At 38.1% G+C, this 18,423-nt stretch overlaps 1 protein-coding gene across 6 annotated transcripts in view; it reads right to left on the bottom strand.

The window, feature by feature from the left end:
* The window catches only part of rbms3 (RNA binding motif, single stranded interacting protein), a 365,750-nt gene that overhangs the window by 28,648 nt on the left and 318,679 nt on the right, over positions 1 to 18,423 (bottom strand). The gene's annotated exons all lie outside the window — the stretch shown is intronic.

Here is an 18,423-nt window from a genome sequence, read left to right as displayed (position 1 = left end):
CATGTTCTAATCATTTCTATCATCATTTTGTGTGTTTATGGTGTCATTTAGTCTATTTTGTAATTGTTTGTCTGTTCTTTTTATTATTCAATATACTTTTCTTTTCTTTTGTATTTTTTTTGTCATTTTTGTGTGTTGTTGGTATTATTTAAATCAGGGGTTCTCAACTGGTCTCATTCTGGGACCCACATTTTGTCATTGGGTCCCACTTTTTTTTAGAATTCAACCAGCCAAATTTAGTTTTTCAACAATAGCTTTTTTAAAACATAAATCTATGTTTTTCTGTGCATTTCACAGCATGCCTGTCAAACGAAAAGTTTCTTTCAAAATAAAAGACAAGTCCAACATGAGACATTAAGTATTTATTTATTTTTGAACAGCTGTCTGCGACCCACCAAGTACAGGTCCGCGACCCACTTTTGGGTCCTCGACCCACCAGTTGAGAATCAGTGATTTAAATTATTCTATCTCAGTGTGTGTGTTTTTGGTGTTGTTTGGTTGTTTCTTATGTTTTGTATGTTTCTCTGTTATTTTTGTGTATTTTGTGTATCTTTGTTGCTGTTTTGTGTGTCGCTGGTAATGGTTTTATTCTCAGTGTGTGTGTTTTTGCTGTCATTTTGCATGTTTTGTTTTTGTTTGTTCTTTTTATCATTCAGTATATTTTTTCTCTTAATTTGTGTGTTTTTGTTGTCGTTTTTGTGAGTTGCTTAACTAAAAATAAACATTATAAAACCCCATAATTTTAATGCTTTGATTTGTTAATTTTCCTCTGTCTCTCTCTCTCTCAGGTACCCCTTGTCGTACCATCTCGTACACGTACCCCCTTTTGAGAAACATTGATCTAAAACATACCTGTTTCTGATTTTCCTGCTAAAAGCTAAAGGTATTAAACTATTTGCTAGAAATGTATGCGCAGATGTTTACGGAGCTCCTGGATGCAGGCCGTGTTTTGGTGTGTGTGTTTTGGTGTGTGTGTTTGTGAGCCTTAGTGAAAGTGTGAAAAACCTATCACGCTTAAGATGGTATTGATCCACCTCCAGACAGGAGATGAGGCAACATCAGACGCTGCTGTTGTAAACTACACTCACGCACACGCACAGACCACACACAGCGTTACAGTAAACAGAAAAAAAAACTCCTGTAAAAGAAAGTTACGACCCGCGGGCTTTTTAATGACCACTCATTACAAATAAGTACCAATGATTCTGCAGCTGCAGCCCTGATCACAGCCGATGCGCACTACATGGCTTTTATTCCTGCAGTTTAGATGTAATGTTTGTAAAAATGCTGCAGGAGGGGTATATAAATGTCTGTTTTAGAGCCTGATCCATTAGAGCTGAAGGATCTGCACCATGTGCAGTGTGTTGCTGAGGTCGTTTATATTCTGCTTTGGAGCAACATGGATCCAAAGAGCAGCGAGCTGAGTAATGTGATACGGCTGCTTTAAGAAGGTAGCAGACATTAGTTTCAGTAAACACAAACACTGTATTTGATAGAATATCATGGAATGTCTGGCACTGTATTATCCAAAGCATTGTTTCTCAAATGGGGGTAAAATTAACAATTAAAGTGTCAGTCTTGGTCCCACACGAGGCTTGAGATGACCAGAAATTATAAAAACTATAGAAATAAATCTATTAGGGAGCTACTAAATCAGGGTTTTTAACCTTGGGGTCACCTGGAGTTTAATTGGGGTCGCCTGAAATTTCTGAAAAATGTAAATAGATTTTTGAAGTTTTTAAATAATTTTTCTTTTTTTAATTTATTGACTGCCAAAGACGTCTAAAGACTTGTGTTTTTCGGCTGGGGTTGCTAGGAGACAGTGTGACCAAGCTTTCCTGTGAATATTGAGCTTGTACCATGATGTTGTGACCAACTGGTGACATGTAGGTGGCAGCAGCTCACCTTTGGATGAGAGATCACCCATGATGGGCAGAGCTCAGAGGGAGAGGAAAGGAGTTTACAAGACAGAAAATGGCACTAGAGAGGTGATGCTGAAGCTCACAGCAGCTCCAGAGCATGTGTGGAACTAAGTAGACTACTGGGAATGTCGCGATGGTGAGAGAAAATGGTCAAAAAAATGGGGCAAGCGGCGACATGTCCGGGAGGAGGAGGAAGTTGCGTGTGGGGAGAATGACGGGGGGAGAGACTTGGAGGAATGCCAAAATACAGTAAGAAATCCTGACAGATAGATTTTTCCATGAAAAGCCTGGTCTCAGTGTTGTTTTTGTAGTTTTATAGTAGAAAACTAATGTAAAAAAAATAAAAATAAAAAAATGCTTCAAAGTCACTGATAAGTTCTTTCAGAAAAAGCCATTTTTCTCAGCTTTTTGTCACAAACTGGGGATTTGTTTGAAACTTGCCTCTATTCAACTGCTGATTACGGAAGAACACAACAAGCTAGAAACACAATTATTTTTTCTGATGAAAATAGAGAGTCTAATCTTTCAGAGTCTGATTTCAGATTGTCATAGTACAAAATATTCTGTGGGTCTTCAAAAATCACGGAAAATCATCTAAAATGCCTGGCAATATGGGGTTGGCCGCTCTGAAAAGGACTGGCAGTGAATGAGTTAATGAAATCTTAAACAACGGCATTTCTATACTTTCACTTTGTGAAATATAAATCTAGTTAAATTAAAATGCAGTAAAAAAAAAAAAATCTGAGCTCAAACATTGGGAAGAGGATTAGGGCCACTGGAAAAAAAAACTGAGCCACTGAAAGAAAAGAAAAATGGCCCTAGTCCTCTGCCGTAGGAAACACATAAAAAACGGGGGAAAAAAAGGACTTGGAAAAAAATCCAATTTATTTGTAAAGCACTTTAAAACAACCACAGCTGACCAAAGCGCTGTCCAGATGAAAATAAAATAAATAGCAGTTCAAAAGAGCTAAAAAACTACATTTGAAATACAAAACAAATTAAAAAGCATAAAACTTGAAATACAAAATAAATGAAGAAGTATAAAACATTGAAAGAACATAGTAAAAGAAATAAAAGAAATAAAATTGACGTCTTAAATTGTACAGGCAACCAATGGAGGGAGGCTAAAATGGGGGAAATGTAATCATATTTATGTGTGTCAGTTAAAAGACGTGCAGCTGCATTTTGTACCATTTGGAGACAGGCAACGGAGGACCCACTAACCCCAAATACTGTACAATGCATTACAGTATACCAGCCCAGTGGTAACAAAGGCGTGGATTACATTTTCAAAGTGCTGCCTCAAAAAAATTTGCTTTATTCTGGCCAACTGCCTCAGATGGAAAAAAGTTTGATTTTACAACAGCCTTAATCTGACAGTCGAGCTTAAGATCAGGGTCCATTTTAACCCCTAGGTTTGTGATGAACTGCTTGGTATACTGGGCCAAAAAACCCAGATCTATAAGAGGGGTCCCAGTGGTACCACCAAAGACCATCACTACCGTTTAACCTTTTACCTTTAAAAAGTTAAGACCCATCCAGGCTTTTATGTCCTCAAGACACTCGAATAACACTCGAGCAGAGTATTCACTGTTCTTTTTAAGGGGGACATAAATCTGACTGTTGTCCGCATAACAATGGAAAGAAATGCCATGTTTCTTGAGTATTGTACCAAGCGTTAGCAAATAGAAAGAAAAGGAGAAGGTCTAACACTGAGCCCTGTGGGACTCCACACAAGAGAGGAGCAGAGTAGGATAAAAAGTCACCAAGGCTGACACAAAAAGTTTGATCAGCCAAGTACAACCTGAACCAATCCATTGCTACGCCCCTGATGCCCACCCATTGCTCCAAACAAGAGATCAAGATCTCATGATCCACATTGTCAAATGCAGCAGTTAAGTCTAAAAGAACAAGGACAACACAGTCACCAAAGTCTGTAGCTAAAAAGATATCATTAAAAACTCTTAAAAGAGCTGATTCGTTGCTGTCCAGGGTTTAAAGACAGGATTGGAAAACCTCAAAAATATTATGCTCTTCTAAAAATGCCATTAATTGACTATTAACTATCTTTTCCAGGGCTTTGGCAAGAAAAGGCACGTTGGAGATTGGCGTGAAGTTAGCAAAAACTACAGTATCTAGACCAGGTTTTTAAATCAGAAGTTGCACTACTGCATGCTTAAACAGTTCAGGGACAACACTTGAGAATAGACTGCTATTAATTATTGCAATAACAGATGGTCTAACAGTGGGGAAAACCTCTTTAAATAGTCGAGGAGGGCATAATTTGGAGAACCTCAGGGTTTGAACTGACTAACAATCCCCCGTAAAGAAGACAAAGTCACAGGCTGGTCAAAGACAGCAGAGCAGGGCACAGAGATTGAGGGGTTAAAAATTAAACGTTTTGAAATGATCAAATTACCCCAAATCCCTCATACACACACACACTTGGGGTATTTGGAAGCCATTGACAAAGTTTCAGGTCAAACAGGTCTAAGCAAAATGTCAGCCAAACAAAGGGGGCACTTGGATTCAGAAATAAGAGAAAAGGGGGAACTTGAGTGAAAAAATTGTGAGAACCACTGATCCAGAGTGTGTACTATTGTATATATAGTATATCATCCTTCTGTGAATCTATCAAAGCACCTCGTTATGATCTATCATTTTCTATCCTCACACATGTTTATACATCACTATCACTACCTAAAGGCCATGTCTTCACAGTGAGTCAAACAGCTTACGGCTACAAAAAGATGTTCTAATATAAATCCTAACCTCAGGCGTCCTGAAAACCTCGGGGCCGTTGCAACCTGAGAAACAATCTATCAGAACAACGTAGGCTACACACACACACAATCACAACCAAGCGGGTAACAACAAGTGACCAGGAGGGGGAACCTCTCTGTGCCCTCAGGCTGCGTTATGTGAGATGAACAATGAAAAAAACAAAAGCTGAAGCACTGAAACAAAGCATCACTTCAGTCTGTCTGTCTCTGTGTAGTTGGATATTGATGCTCGTATTATAAACATGATGCAATAACTGTGGGATGCACGGTGGATGTAAGTTTTGAAAAGCTGCTGGGGATGATAAATCACATTTTTTAAACTGTACTTGTATGTCATATTTACAATTTAAACACAAACATAGGAAACCACGTTACAGTTCTATGGCTTACACATACAGTATGTAGTTCATTTTACCATTTTAATGGATAAGGAAGGCTAACATGTTAACCAAGAAAAAACTAAATTACATGATAGATAATATGTATTTTACTGCTGATTTTATTATAAGAGATGGACAGAGGATGGTTAAGTTTTATTAGGTTATTTATTTCAGGCTCGGTAATTGTGATTCATTGTAATTGACTTTGAGGATAAAAAAATATAATTGTAATTGGGAAAAAATGCTGGTCACTGTAATCATAATTGAATTGTAATTTAACATAGGTAATTGACACCAACTCTGCTTGTAGTTTGATTTTTCTAGGCTATAATTTGCAGCTAAAAGCCACTCTTTGCCGTCCTTTCCTCAGGCACCTCACTATTCATCTAAGCATGACATCCATCCTGGTTTTCCCTCTAATCTGCTGCATGAATCCCTCCTCGGGGCTAAAGAGACAATACGAACAAGGCCATTCCACTAACACCCACACAGCCTGTCTACAAGACAATGGACAGGGCAGTGAAGGTGAATTGTTCAATTCACAGTGATGGATGGGAATAAATGATGCCTCCCGATTGGACAGTGACATATGCAGTGGATCATTTATGTGTTCCTGTTTTTGTTTTTTTTTAGTAATGGTTAGAAAAGGCTTGGATTAATCTGGTGGACCTGCTGGGGGAAAAAAACTACAAGCCACTCAACTGTACATCAACAGGAGAACATGACATCATCAGGATGAAGGATTTCTCCTCTTTGGCCACGTGCCAATTATTTTATTTTTTCTCCCGCACTTTTATTGGTCCCTGACAATGAAACGATAATGTGAGGGATAGCGGATCAGTCTCCTTCCAATTATTGACTCATCTGTCTTTCCATCTTGTATAATAATATCTCACTGGCTGCAAATTGAATTTCATCCACAGTGAAACAGATGCATTTTTAAAAGCTGTGATTTAGCATTATTGAAATGACAGGACGTAACACACCGTAGAATGAAATTACATTTCAAAACAAAGGAGCATATGGTGTAACGTACTGACAATAATGGTCATAAATCAGGATAATTGGCCTTGTTATTGTGCCTAATGTTGTATAAGGGAAGGGGGGTGGGGCTCAATTATTTAAAAAAAGGCTTATTTGTATTTTTGTTAATGCACGATAAAATGAAGTATTGTTAGCATGGGTGTCGGACAAGGGGGTAAAGGCTACTGAGTACCCAGGGCCCAAGGAGGGGGGGCCTCAGAAGTCTGCTTTAAATATATGTACGGAAATGCATTTTAAACATTTTAAGATTATTCATACTGGAAAGAAAAGGGCACATTAATGTATATGAATGACCACCGGCGGTAGACCATAGTAAAAGACCAGTTAGGTATTTTTTTGCATTTCAAAAGAATCATGAAACACAGATTTCTCAGCTTTAAGTTCCTGTGAAAACGTACAGGAAATAATTTTGCTGCTTTGCAACCCTAGTACCATTTAAAAAATAAACGAGAATTGTAAGTTTTGCTTTTCTACCCTTTTTTTATTTCTAGAAGTAGTATTTTCCTTAACTTGTGCAAGGTAGATATGACCCAAAAAAGCAATGAAACAAATTAATGATTGATCTTTTATATTTGCTCGCCCTAATCAGCGCAGGTGATGATGAAAACCTTTCCATAACTTTGTCGTGGCATATGACAGTGTCGGGAAAGTCGACCATCCATCACAGGGCTAACACACAATTGAAAGCACACACATTCCTCGCTATTGATCACAGACACACATGAACCCGATCTCTTTTTCACCAAGAATTTGATCATTTGAACCTGTTTTGGCTACTTTTGAAATATTTGAAGCTGTTAATGTTATTTGTAAAATAGAAACCTGAACGTGTTGTGGTTTTTCAAGTGGATTTGTACCCTGACTGTGTTTAGGTTGCACATGTGGACGTGGGTTGTGCTGCTCGATGAAGCATTAAACAGCATTTGTCATGGCTTGGTAGGAGGTCTATTCCTCCCAGTGGTCGGTGAGTGCTTATTTATCAGTGACTCTTCAACTTGCCTTTCATAGACAAATGGATCAATTCACACACAAGGGCTCCTGCAGATATTTACTCGACTAAAGCTTGAGCGGATTATGAATCCAATCCCCCAAAAAAAACAACAAGCTACTTAATAAAGCCTGCCCAATAAAGCGTAACAGCTTTTGTATTTTTTTGCTTCCATCTCAGAAAATTGAAGTGGTAATCTCCCTGTCAATCACGTACTGGTGCAACAAAAAACCCTTTGAAATGTACAGAACTTGAACCCTGAACAGACGCTTTTTCTTTTCCAGGCTGCTAGCAACACAGTAGCAGCAGCTGTTTTGAAAAAGGACAGAAGAGAAAAGAGAAGCAGGAGAGGTTGAGTGAATTAGAGAAATGTATAAAGAAGTATAGAAAGAAGAAATGAGGGAGCAAGGCTTCAAAAGAAGAATGAAAACAATCGCATCAGGAGGAAAAACGCGCTGAGTGCAAACCGAGGACAACTGCAAGCGCGGCTCAAATTCTGCCTCCCTCGTCAAACCAAATGTTCCTGCTCTGAATCATTGTGGCCTTTTTTAATGTCAAACAAGGAGATGGTATCACAGAACGCACTGAGTCACCTCCGTCCGCCAAGGGCGGACGGCCGTGATTCAGCTGATCCTGACTCTTGGGGGGAGTACAGGTGAAACAGTAAGAAACTCATCTTTTCATCTCTACTAGTGAAGGACTTTTACACTGTTCACTTCAGAGTGCGAGAAAGGCAAAGAAAGCACGGATAACAAAAAGGCAGAAATATTGTGCATAGCTGCCATTGGACTCACTTTCGCACGTTCTGATGGTGTGAAAGGAATTTGAGAAGCGGTGTGTCTGATTGATGATCGGCACATTACTGAGATTTGCGTCTGCACTCCAAAAATAAGTGTTTTTAGGCGTCTAAGAATGAGTAATGCTCGTTTTGTCATTTAGGGACTTGGACTCTTGGGGTTTTTTCCTCAATCTTCTTTATGAGTCTGTCCAACCAATCATCTGTCTTCTGTAGAGCTCGGTATCATGACCAGCTTCCTGAATTGATTAAATTCCAATTAATAAGGTTTTTAATCAATTAATCACAATTTGATTCAGTATTGATTGATTGATCTTTCAAATTTTACTTGGATATTAATAAGATGGTTGTGGTTGTGGTTTATAAGTGTAAGCCACTTGCCCAGCAGAGCTTTGTCTGCATCCACCCTATTTACGCGAAATGCACTTTTGCGTTGCATAGGGGTTAGAGTAAAAGAAAAAAATATCGATTTCAGCACCTATGAATTGATTTTGGAAAATTTCAATGAAATCGATTCAAGATCGATTATATACATTTTTTTACTCAGCTCTAATCTTCTGTACCTGATTTAACAGCATCAGGACTGCAGTGCCTGTCACATCCTGCAGAGGGAGCTAGCCAGGTTAAACCTTAGTAATGTCAAACAACAGGCATCTTCACACACTCAAGTTTACTGGTTCATCTGGAGACTCCTTGCATGCTTGGTGAGAGTATTAGAATACCTAAAGTAGACACAGGCAACAAGGGGCCTGGGTGGGCACATGCGCTTCTTGGTCTTATTTAGTTCGGACCCCAAATGACAAGTAAAGAAAAAACTCCCAGATAGAAATTACAGATACACAAAAGGAAGTAAAATCAGACGCATAATAAATGACAACAGAAATGCACAAATGTAACAAAAAACAGACAAGATGACTGAAATTTTGCAAAAACAAGATCTCTCAGGAAGCGCATTTTGTACCTCCACAAAGCACCAAATCTCTTTTCCAGATATTGGCGTTAGCTGGATCAGTGATCCTGATCATGGTGCCATGATCATTCACACTTTAAAGGCTTAGAAGAAATTGCTATCCCAAATAATAATCAAACAGTATGTCCAAATATAAGTACACCCCCATTTTTTCAAACAATTGTGATGAAATGTGCTGGATCTGGATCTGATCCTGATAAAACTTGGTGGGGTAATAGAGGAAAAAACTAGACATAACAAAGTCAAATTTCCTTGATTGGTTAATTACCAAACAGAGATACAGTATGAATTTTTGCTGATGTTGGATTTTTCAATTATTGATCCAGATCCCCGCCAAAATGTAATGGAATCTTCCTTGGTGCAAAGTCTATCTTTGGTTAGAATTTTGTCAAAATTCTTGACTTAATCCTTCAAACAGACAAACAGACAAACAAATGAAAATGTTAACTCCTTGATGGAGGTAACAATACATGCAGGAATATAAATATATATAAATGACAACAGAAATACACAAAATTAACCAAAAGTTGGATGAAATGGCTAAAAGAATTCCACAGAAATAATAGACAAAACGTACAAGTCGACAACAGAAATACACAAAATGACTCAAAAAACATGCAAGACGACAATAAAAACAACAAAAAAGTGAATAAAACTACAACACAATTCTACAAAAATGACTCACCAAAAGGACAAAAAAGCCACACAAACCCTTTGTTCTTTCCTCTATTAATACTCAGATCGGTTATTATTCAAAATGCCGACATGAATATTGATAATGTTGCCTTAGGATCAAAAAACACATTTTTGTGGCCAAGCTGTGTGAAAAGTGGCCTATCCTGACCGAGAGGAAGAACTAGAAAAAAGATTCAGATGTTGCCTAGACGGTTACACAACTGTTCCCACTAATAGCCTCCATATACTTGTATTTAGCATTCATACTTCACTATTACATTTCACAATTACCTTTGATTTTACTACTTCATAGAGCCGGGACAACGTGTCAACGTCATCGATGACGACGCAAAAAATACGTCAACACAAAATGTGCGTGCCGATGTGACGTCCGACCATAACAAAGATGGCGGCGCCGGAGAATAACTAACGTGAGTGGCTCCTCAAAGTTTCAAAAGTGCAAGGCAGTGAAGGTACGTACTCGTTCGTGGAAGGTAGCTGTTCCGCGTAACCCTCGTCCTTTATCGCGGGTGTGACCGGACGGCAGCGCGTCAACGGGACAAAGAGGAAACACCATGCCACTTCTGACTGCATTATTTTGTACTTTGACATTCTTACTTGAACTTTATGTTGGGGTTTTGAGTCGAAGAGCAATAAACATATATTACAATTTTTTTTTTTTCATTTTAGATATGTATATCAACATGTATAAATTACTTTTAGTTAATTAATGGGGAGATATTCATTAATCGAATCAAATTGAACTGGAAAAATGAATCGTTAGCTTAATCAATGCATCGAAAAATAATCTCTAGAATAGACATAATCGTTTGTTCCAGCCTTACTGCTGTACCACTACAGAGCAGTTCAATGTTAGTCACATATCCTTCCATGGCATTCCCTCACTAATGCACTGAATCAGCATTGTTAGACTATAAGGCCCTGTGACCTCTAATCGGCAGTAAAGTGCCCGCGGGTCTTATTTTTACGTTGTAACGTACACATGTGCAGCATTGACGAGGGAGGAGAGTTCAGAAATCAAGTGTTCAAACAGCTCCGATATGCCCTGCTTAACTGCCAGAGCGTGCAGTTAGAGATGAAGACAGAAGGAAGATAAATGATAAACAAAGAGAATGGGAGAGTAATATTGCTTGGAAGAACAGACAGCAGCCTCATTTGGCCTCAGCACTTTTAAAAAAACACTGTCACTTTCTATCCAGTTCACTGCCTCCAGCATCGTGGCCATTAATTGAACACAAACAAATTTTGAAAACTGTACGTCTGCGCGAGTAACATAGCGGCTGCTTGTTTTCCGAATGAACCCCCAGTTTGGTATAGATAGACATGTCAGACTTAATCTAGTCAGACACAAACACATTTATCTGAGGCACTACATGCTGCAGTGCTTTCCCTTTAACTGTTCGACACGCCATTCCTTGGTTTGTCAATGGGTTTACAACGACTCAACACGTCGTCCATCAGCTCCTATGAAAGATATTTAATACCAGCTGGAATGTGGTGTGAACATGTTTGCTGGGAGGCATGAAGAAATTAGACAACTTATCATTTCAGAAAAAAACATCTGAAGTGACTGAGGCCCCAACCCATGTCCTCCCTGTTTCAGTCTGTGGTTTGTGGGTCTCGTCCAGGGTTGAGGTCAATTATAATTGTAATTGCGAAATTGATAATGAACTACAATTATGGCGTAATTATAATTGTAATGGCAATTTTAAAAATGTGCTGCTGTCGTAGTCGTAATTAATTTGTAATTGAGTTTAGATAATTTACTTTTGTAATTATAATTGACTTTTTTGCTTTGATGCTAACGCTAAGCTAATGTGATTGCTAGACTAATGTGATTGCTAAGCTAATGCGAACCCGAGGCTATTGCTTATGCTAAGCTAATGCTTATGCTAAGCTAATGCTTATGCTAAGCTAATGCTAACGCTAGGTTAATGCTAAAGTTTGGCTAATGCTAATGTTAGGCTAACGCTAGGCCAATGTTAATGCGAGGCAAATGCTAGACTAATGCGAACACTAGGTTAATGCTAACGCTAGGCTAATTCTAATGCTAGGCTAATGCTAACACTAGGTTAATGTTAACGCTAGGCTAATACTAACGCTAGGTTAATACGAATGCTAGGTTAATATTAACGCTAGGTTAATGCTAACACTAGATTAATGTTAACATTAGGCTAATACTAACGCTAGGTTAATGCGAACGCTAGGCTAATATTAACGCTAGGCTAATGCTAAGCTAAAGCAGTGCAACGTGGGCCAGCACCTGCATCCTCACTTGTATTTTCTTCAGGAAATGCAAAAATTGTAGTTTTTAGTTAATTGTTAAATCTTTCTGAGTACCCCTGCAAAATGCTCCTGTACCCCTGTTTGGGAACCACTGATCTAGGATGTTCCTACACAAACTTCTGACTAAAAAGGACAAAGAAAAAAGACCAGACTGAGCAGAGATAACAGAAAGTTCACGATAGCTCATGAAACTCCTTTCTACAGTAAAGTATGCAGATGAACCTCAATGGGCACAGAACACATTAGACCCTCAGGAATAAAGTCATCTGTTTTTATGTGGATCAACCTTTCAGGCAAGTGATCGTAGTTTAACGATATTGGAGATATTTAGCAAAACATCCATCATGTAAGATTGATTTACTGATCATTTGAGAGTTTCAGTACATTAGGATTTGTAAGAATAGCTACATTTTCTGCTTTAAAGAACGCAAACAGTCTTTCAATGGTGTAATCTATATCAAAATGTACACAGGAGTGCATTCCATCCAGACATTTGCATGTAAAATATGTTTAAAGCATCTATTTTAATGCACAACATGGAAAGTGGGTTCACGTGATATTGATCCCAAGAAGACTGTGCACTCATTGCAGTTCCTCTGACTTACGTAGATCAGACAAGCTGCACCAATCAGAACACTAACCTATTCATTGACAATGTAAATTGAAAATTTCCTTATATTTTAATACATTCAACAAATAAAACAACATTACTGCTGCTTTTCAGACCTCAGGTTTTGTGAAAGGACCTGTCAGTTCTGTTTTTAATTAAAAATCTAATTGACTGTACTGTACTTACTGCATTGTATTATATTGCTTTGTATTGTATTCAGAGACAGAGAGAATATCTTTGTCTCATTCGCGTATGCCGAGTCTTTCTCATATTATACTTAGACACAAAAAGGACCATTTTAAAATGTTGAAATGCAGACATGGGCAACTTCTATCACAGCGGGGGGCCACAAAAATGTGATTGTCTGATGTGAGGACCATGTGAACATTCATGTCAGCATTTAGGATGATGATAGAGCTGAGCACCAATGTAGGAAAGGACAAAATAGTTGGTGTGGTATTTTCGTGTATTTTTGGTGTTGTTTTGTTTATATTTAGTTATTATTGTGTATATTTGCAGTCGTGTGTGTTTGTAGATTAAATTTGTGTATTTTTGTTGTCATTATAAGCATTTTTCTGTGGTTTGTATGTTTTTTGGAATTATTTTGTGTATTTTTGTCTCATTTTGTGTGTTTTTGGTGTCCTTTCGTGGTTTTGTGCATTTACTTTGGGGGCCGCACAATACTTGACCCAGCTGCCCATGTTTGTTCTAATGGTTTAACATAAATAAATAAACCTAAGTTTGTGGCTTACGATGTGTGTGTGGCTGTGTTGCAGGTAGTAAGTATGAGTGAAATAAATGTATGATCCAGCAAGGCAGCTGTTCAGTGACAGAAAGAGCCCCTGAAACACAGTTGGGATGGGACGATGGGGATGCACGGGGCCACATGGCATGATTGCATGTTAAGATGTAGATTCCAGTCTGTCGCTGGTGCTGGTTAGCAGCTAGTGCCAAAGGCTCCATGAGGCTTAGAGATGGATGGCCATCATGCTTTGCACAGGCTGGTGGTGAATAACCAGTTGGGATCAAACATATGGCAACACATGCCTGTACAGTGCACACAAACCTGCTTCAGGCAGGATGCCTCAGAAATAGGGTGACCAGATTTTAAAAACTCAAAAACCCGAGAAAGTAATTTAACCAAAGAAGAACGATTTGCATATGCTTTTAATTGTAATGAAAGAAGGTCACATAAATTACATTTATTTTTTCTGGATGAAATGTATTATTGCAATGGCTGAACCAAATATAAAGTGACCATCAGTTTTCTTTTTGGCACGTTGAAGGAGAAAGCATGAGAGGAAGCAAAAAAGTAATATTGTCAATGACATCAACCAATCAGCATCAAGATGCAAACGCGTGGAAGACTTTTGCGCTTTTTAATTAGTTTATATTGCAAGCGCTAATATGGCAACTGTTGTGATTGACAGCTCACAGTCCACAGACATCAGGTTTTTAAGCAAAATGCGCTGCTGCTTTTCTGTCAGCTGCAACAAAAGTCCATTTCTTAGTAAACGGGACAAACAGGACTGAGCTTGTGAAAAACCGGGACACATAAATGGTTTTGGGGGAAATCGACCGAGACACGAGATGTAACTCTGAAAACCGGGACTGTTCAGGTAATTCGGGACGTGTGGTCACCCTACACAGAACCCTGATTTGACTCATTACACTGTAAAGCCGAACGTTCAAAGTAAATAATTAGATAAAGTAGTTTGTAAGTAGTTTATACTCAAAGTGACAAAAAAAGTTCTACTAATTTATTTATGTAAAGTTGGTGTAACGTCATCTTCCTTTTTGAGTAACTTTTTAACGAATAATTGTTGAGTAAATGGAACTATATTATAGCATAATTTAAAAACACAACTTTAGGACAACTTAGGGGTTATTTAAAAATAAACTTAATTCATATAGCACTTTAATTTATCTGTTATCAAAAATTATAAGTAGTCAGCCATCCAACCGTTAAAGGGATCCTCCACTGTTTTTACAAATGTGGCGTAAAACCTTTGAAATGTCCTTATTAGAAGATCTATGCCTAACAAAATGCATTATTTTGCACCATATTCATTTTATTCACTTTTTAAAATGGGACTACTTTACCATTTTCGAGTCTGTGCGGCACTATGTTGAAACGACGTCATAGATGACGCAAATTGCCCCTTCAGTCTATTGAGTTCTATAGAAGGTGAAGCATTCATAATCATTTAGCAGCTTTTTCAGACAAAATGACAACTTGTGCTGCTTTGGGTTGCTCTAAAAATCAGAAAAAGTTAAAAAAGTTGATGTAAGCCTCTTTTGTTTACCAATATTTGATAAACAGAATCCATGAGCGGAGAAAAATCTGTGACCGTAGGGGGCGACAGTTCCAATTCTGCTGTTTCGTATTTGAGTATTTATTCATTTTTTTGTGACGTCATGAACTTTGATTCCTACCGATCTTTTTACTGGTAGGTCATACTGTTTGGTCCAATTAAATAAAATACTTCACTTGAAATGAGCTTTGAAAGTAATAATTCACAAAAAACAGAAGACTGACCTTGACCTTCGTTCAAGGTCACACATTGAAAGGAAATGTTGTTCAATGTTTTTTTTGTGTGATGTCATTAACTTTGACGCCTACGAATCTTTTTACTGGTAGGTCGAACAGCTTCAGTCCAATTAAATAAAATACTCCACTTGAGATTATCTTTTCATAAATGTAAGCATCAAACTTGTATGATAAATATTCATAGTGATATGGAACATTTTGTTTTTTGACACTTGACGAAACCTTGACCTTGACATTTTGGCTCCAAAAAAAGGTCAACTGCACATCCTTGACATTGGCGCTATGAGATGACATTGATAAAACTACAACACAGATGTACAAAAAGGACAACAAACACACACAAACCCTTTGTTCTTTCTCAGATTCACTTTCTGTATTCTTAACTCCGCCTCTTCTGCTTTTCCCCACTTGCAATCGCCATCAAAGGACAGTTTATTCACGCCTATGGAACTGTGTATGTTTTCATAATGTGATGACACACAAACCATAAAAACACGCAATCTAAAATCCTCAAAATGTGCTAAACATCTGCAGCTAACACTATTAATTAAAGTCTATAAGCAGGCCCACATATGGATAAGTCAGTAAAAAGCGCTGCACTCACTAAGCCGCTACGCTGTGTCGCTTCAGGCAATCACTTGTGTAGCGTAATCAACCAACCATGACATCTGGCACAACAGGTGGACGCCATAGCAGCAGCTACAAACAAACAAAATGGTGCTTGTAGCTCATTTAGGAACTCGCTTGAATCCAGAACCAGTGCTTGACTGGGACAGAAGAGAAGGTGGTGGCTGGAGGTGTGGTGCAGCTCAAAGACAAACTGGGTGTCTTGGAAAGTGGAGGCAGCTGCTGGGCGTGGTGAGTTAGTGTGAAGGTCAGGTGCCTGGTGGCCCGCTGTGGCCAGATTACATGTTCACTGTCCCACAGTGGGAGTGGAAGTGAGATGAGGAGGGAGCAGTGGTAAATGGCCACAGTGGGGAACAATGTGGCTGTTTGAGCAGCTCTGCCTGCAGGATCCACCACAGCACCACAGCTCAGAGGTTCACTGTTTGTATAGCTGTAGGGATCCCGCGCTTACACAAGCACACCTATTATTAAGAAGATGAAGATAGTACAAACCGTTACTGAGTGGAAAATGTTCTCACGGTTTTACTTCTGGTATGCAATCAGATAGCAGTTGTGTTTAGTTAACATCTGATGACCCAACGTGTAGCCTGCCTTTATAAGTGGGGTACTTAGACAAGGATAATCAGGTTGTTGTCATCTCGATTTTACTCATTTCCGACCAAAGACCAAACACCAAATCATCTTATGTCTAATAAGATTACACAATAACATTATCCTGTGGGATGAGGTGTGTGAAACGGGTCAAGACTAACAATCATAAATATTAAACCTGTTCAATATTTACAAACAAAACACCTTGTGTGTGTATAAGGACAGTTGACGACTCTCGACTCATCATGACCCTGCGATTTGTGATGAAATTCTAAATATATCAAACAGTGCTGATCCCTTTAATATTTTTTAAATTTTTCCTATTGTAGCTAGTAGGAGATCCAACATCAGGGGGGCATTCCATGTTTTTACACAATTTGCATAACTTTAGAGTCAACTGCGAACAGTTTAAGAATCACTTTTAATTTAAAAATGTATTAGTTTCAAGAACATATTTGTTCAGATGACTAGGGGCTTTTGAGGACCACCAGTGGTCCACAGACCACTCTTTAATAAAGACTGGTATAACGCAATGGTTCCCAAACTGGGGGCATGACATCATTGCAGGGGTGGGGCGCAAGAAATATTGAGCATAAAAAATACAATTTTCGAGAACTTAATTATGACTGTTCCAATAGCGGTTGAGCATTAACATAATATATGGGATTATGTTATTTTCATATGTAGTTTTAAAGAAGAATAGTCAAAATGTTGGTCTTTTTCAATAAAAGTTAAATATTTTTACCCATTTTGTGAAATTTTGTTGCGATGGGGAGTGAGGCCTGAAAATGTTTCCTTATTAAAAGGGGGCAAAACAAAAAAGTTTGGGGAATCACTGATACAAAGGGTGGGTGAATGAAAAATGCAGTTTTATTAGCTGTGTTTTTATTTCTAGTATTTTGAAGGTCCACATTCATTGGGTTCAGATTTGATAAAGTTTGACATTCATTGATAGCAATAGTTCAGATCTGAGAAGAACACATTGTGCCCTGTGTAATCTGGGATTGGCTCCAACACCTGGCGACATCACAGGATGAGCAAAAGAAAAAGAACGATGGGTGAACAATAACTATCTTCCTCCTGGTAGTTGGTACATTTTCTGTAAATATTGCCGTAGTTGCCTCACTCTATGCTCGAACATGCTTCAAATACACTTCCTTATGCCTGTATATGATCGATTACAGCTGACTGAGACGATTAAACAAGTCTTTTTAGGTGGTTGACTGTTTTAAAAACAATAAAATCGATCACGATCAACTTCCACATCCTGTAATACATTGATTTCAATCGTTAATATATTCAAACTCACAAAGTAACAGCAAACCTGTTCAGCAGTAGAAGGAAGAAGCTGTTTGCTTATATCACGGCTATATTTATGCTGTTCCCCACTGAGAGGTAACACGTTTATATCAGAACTAAAGAGGGAGAAAAAGGGAAAGAAATACGCTCAATGTTCTTCAGAGCAGTGGTTTAAAACGTTTTTTGGCTCAAGTCCCCACCTTTGTCCGACTGCAACATTTTACTCATTATTCTGTGAAAAAAACAACTATAAAGCGTAATGATGGAATGAATGACTGATTAAACATATCATAAAGAATCTTATTTTGTAAATAAGTGGAGAATGAAACAGTATTTAGTATTTTATTTATATTTGGAATCATTTCCTGGTGTAGGACCAAGAATAGCCTTTGTATTTTCAGTTCATGTTCTAATCAAGATTATTTCTATCATCATTTTGTGTGTTTTTGTGTCGTTGGTATAATTTAAACCAGTGGTTCCCAAACTGGTGTGCCGTGAGTCGTGGGATTTTGTGACAACCATACATTTATTGCAATATACAGCTACACACAAATAATGATTTTTTTTTTAATTTACTACATTGTACGCACTCATTTCACAATACCGAGGCAAACTCTACAACTAAAATTTGCTTGAAATATTTTGTTAATAAATATTTCACGAGTAATATACAGTAGTTATAATAATGATGCACATTTACAAATATTGTACATGATATGAATGATAACACGTGTTATAAAGGCTATTTTGCACAATTGGTTTGCCTTCAGATTTTTACCTGTCCTTTGGTGTACCTTGGGCACAAAAAGTTTGGAACCACTGATTCTCTGTGTGTGTGGTTTTGGTGTCGTTTTGTATGTTTCTCTGTTATTTTTGTGTA

This window comes from Gouania willdenowi, chromosome 11, assembly GCF_900634775.1.
Source record: "Gouania willdenowi chromosome 11, fGouWil2.1, whole genome shotgun sequence".
Taxonomy (NCBI): domain Eukaryota; kingdom Metazoa; phylum Chordata; class Actinopteri; order Blenniiformes; family Gobiesocidae; genus Gouania; species Gouania willdenowi.
This window is presented reverse-complemented; position numbering and strand designations above follow the sequence as displayed.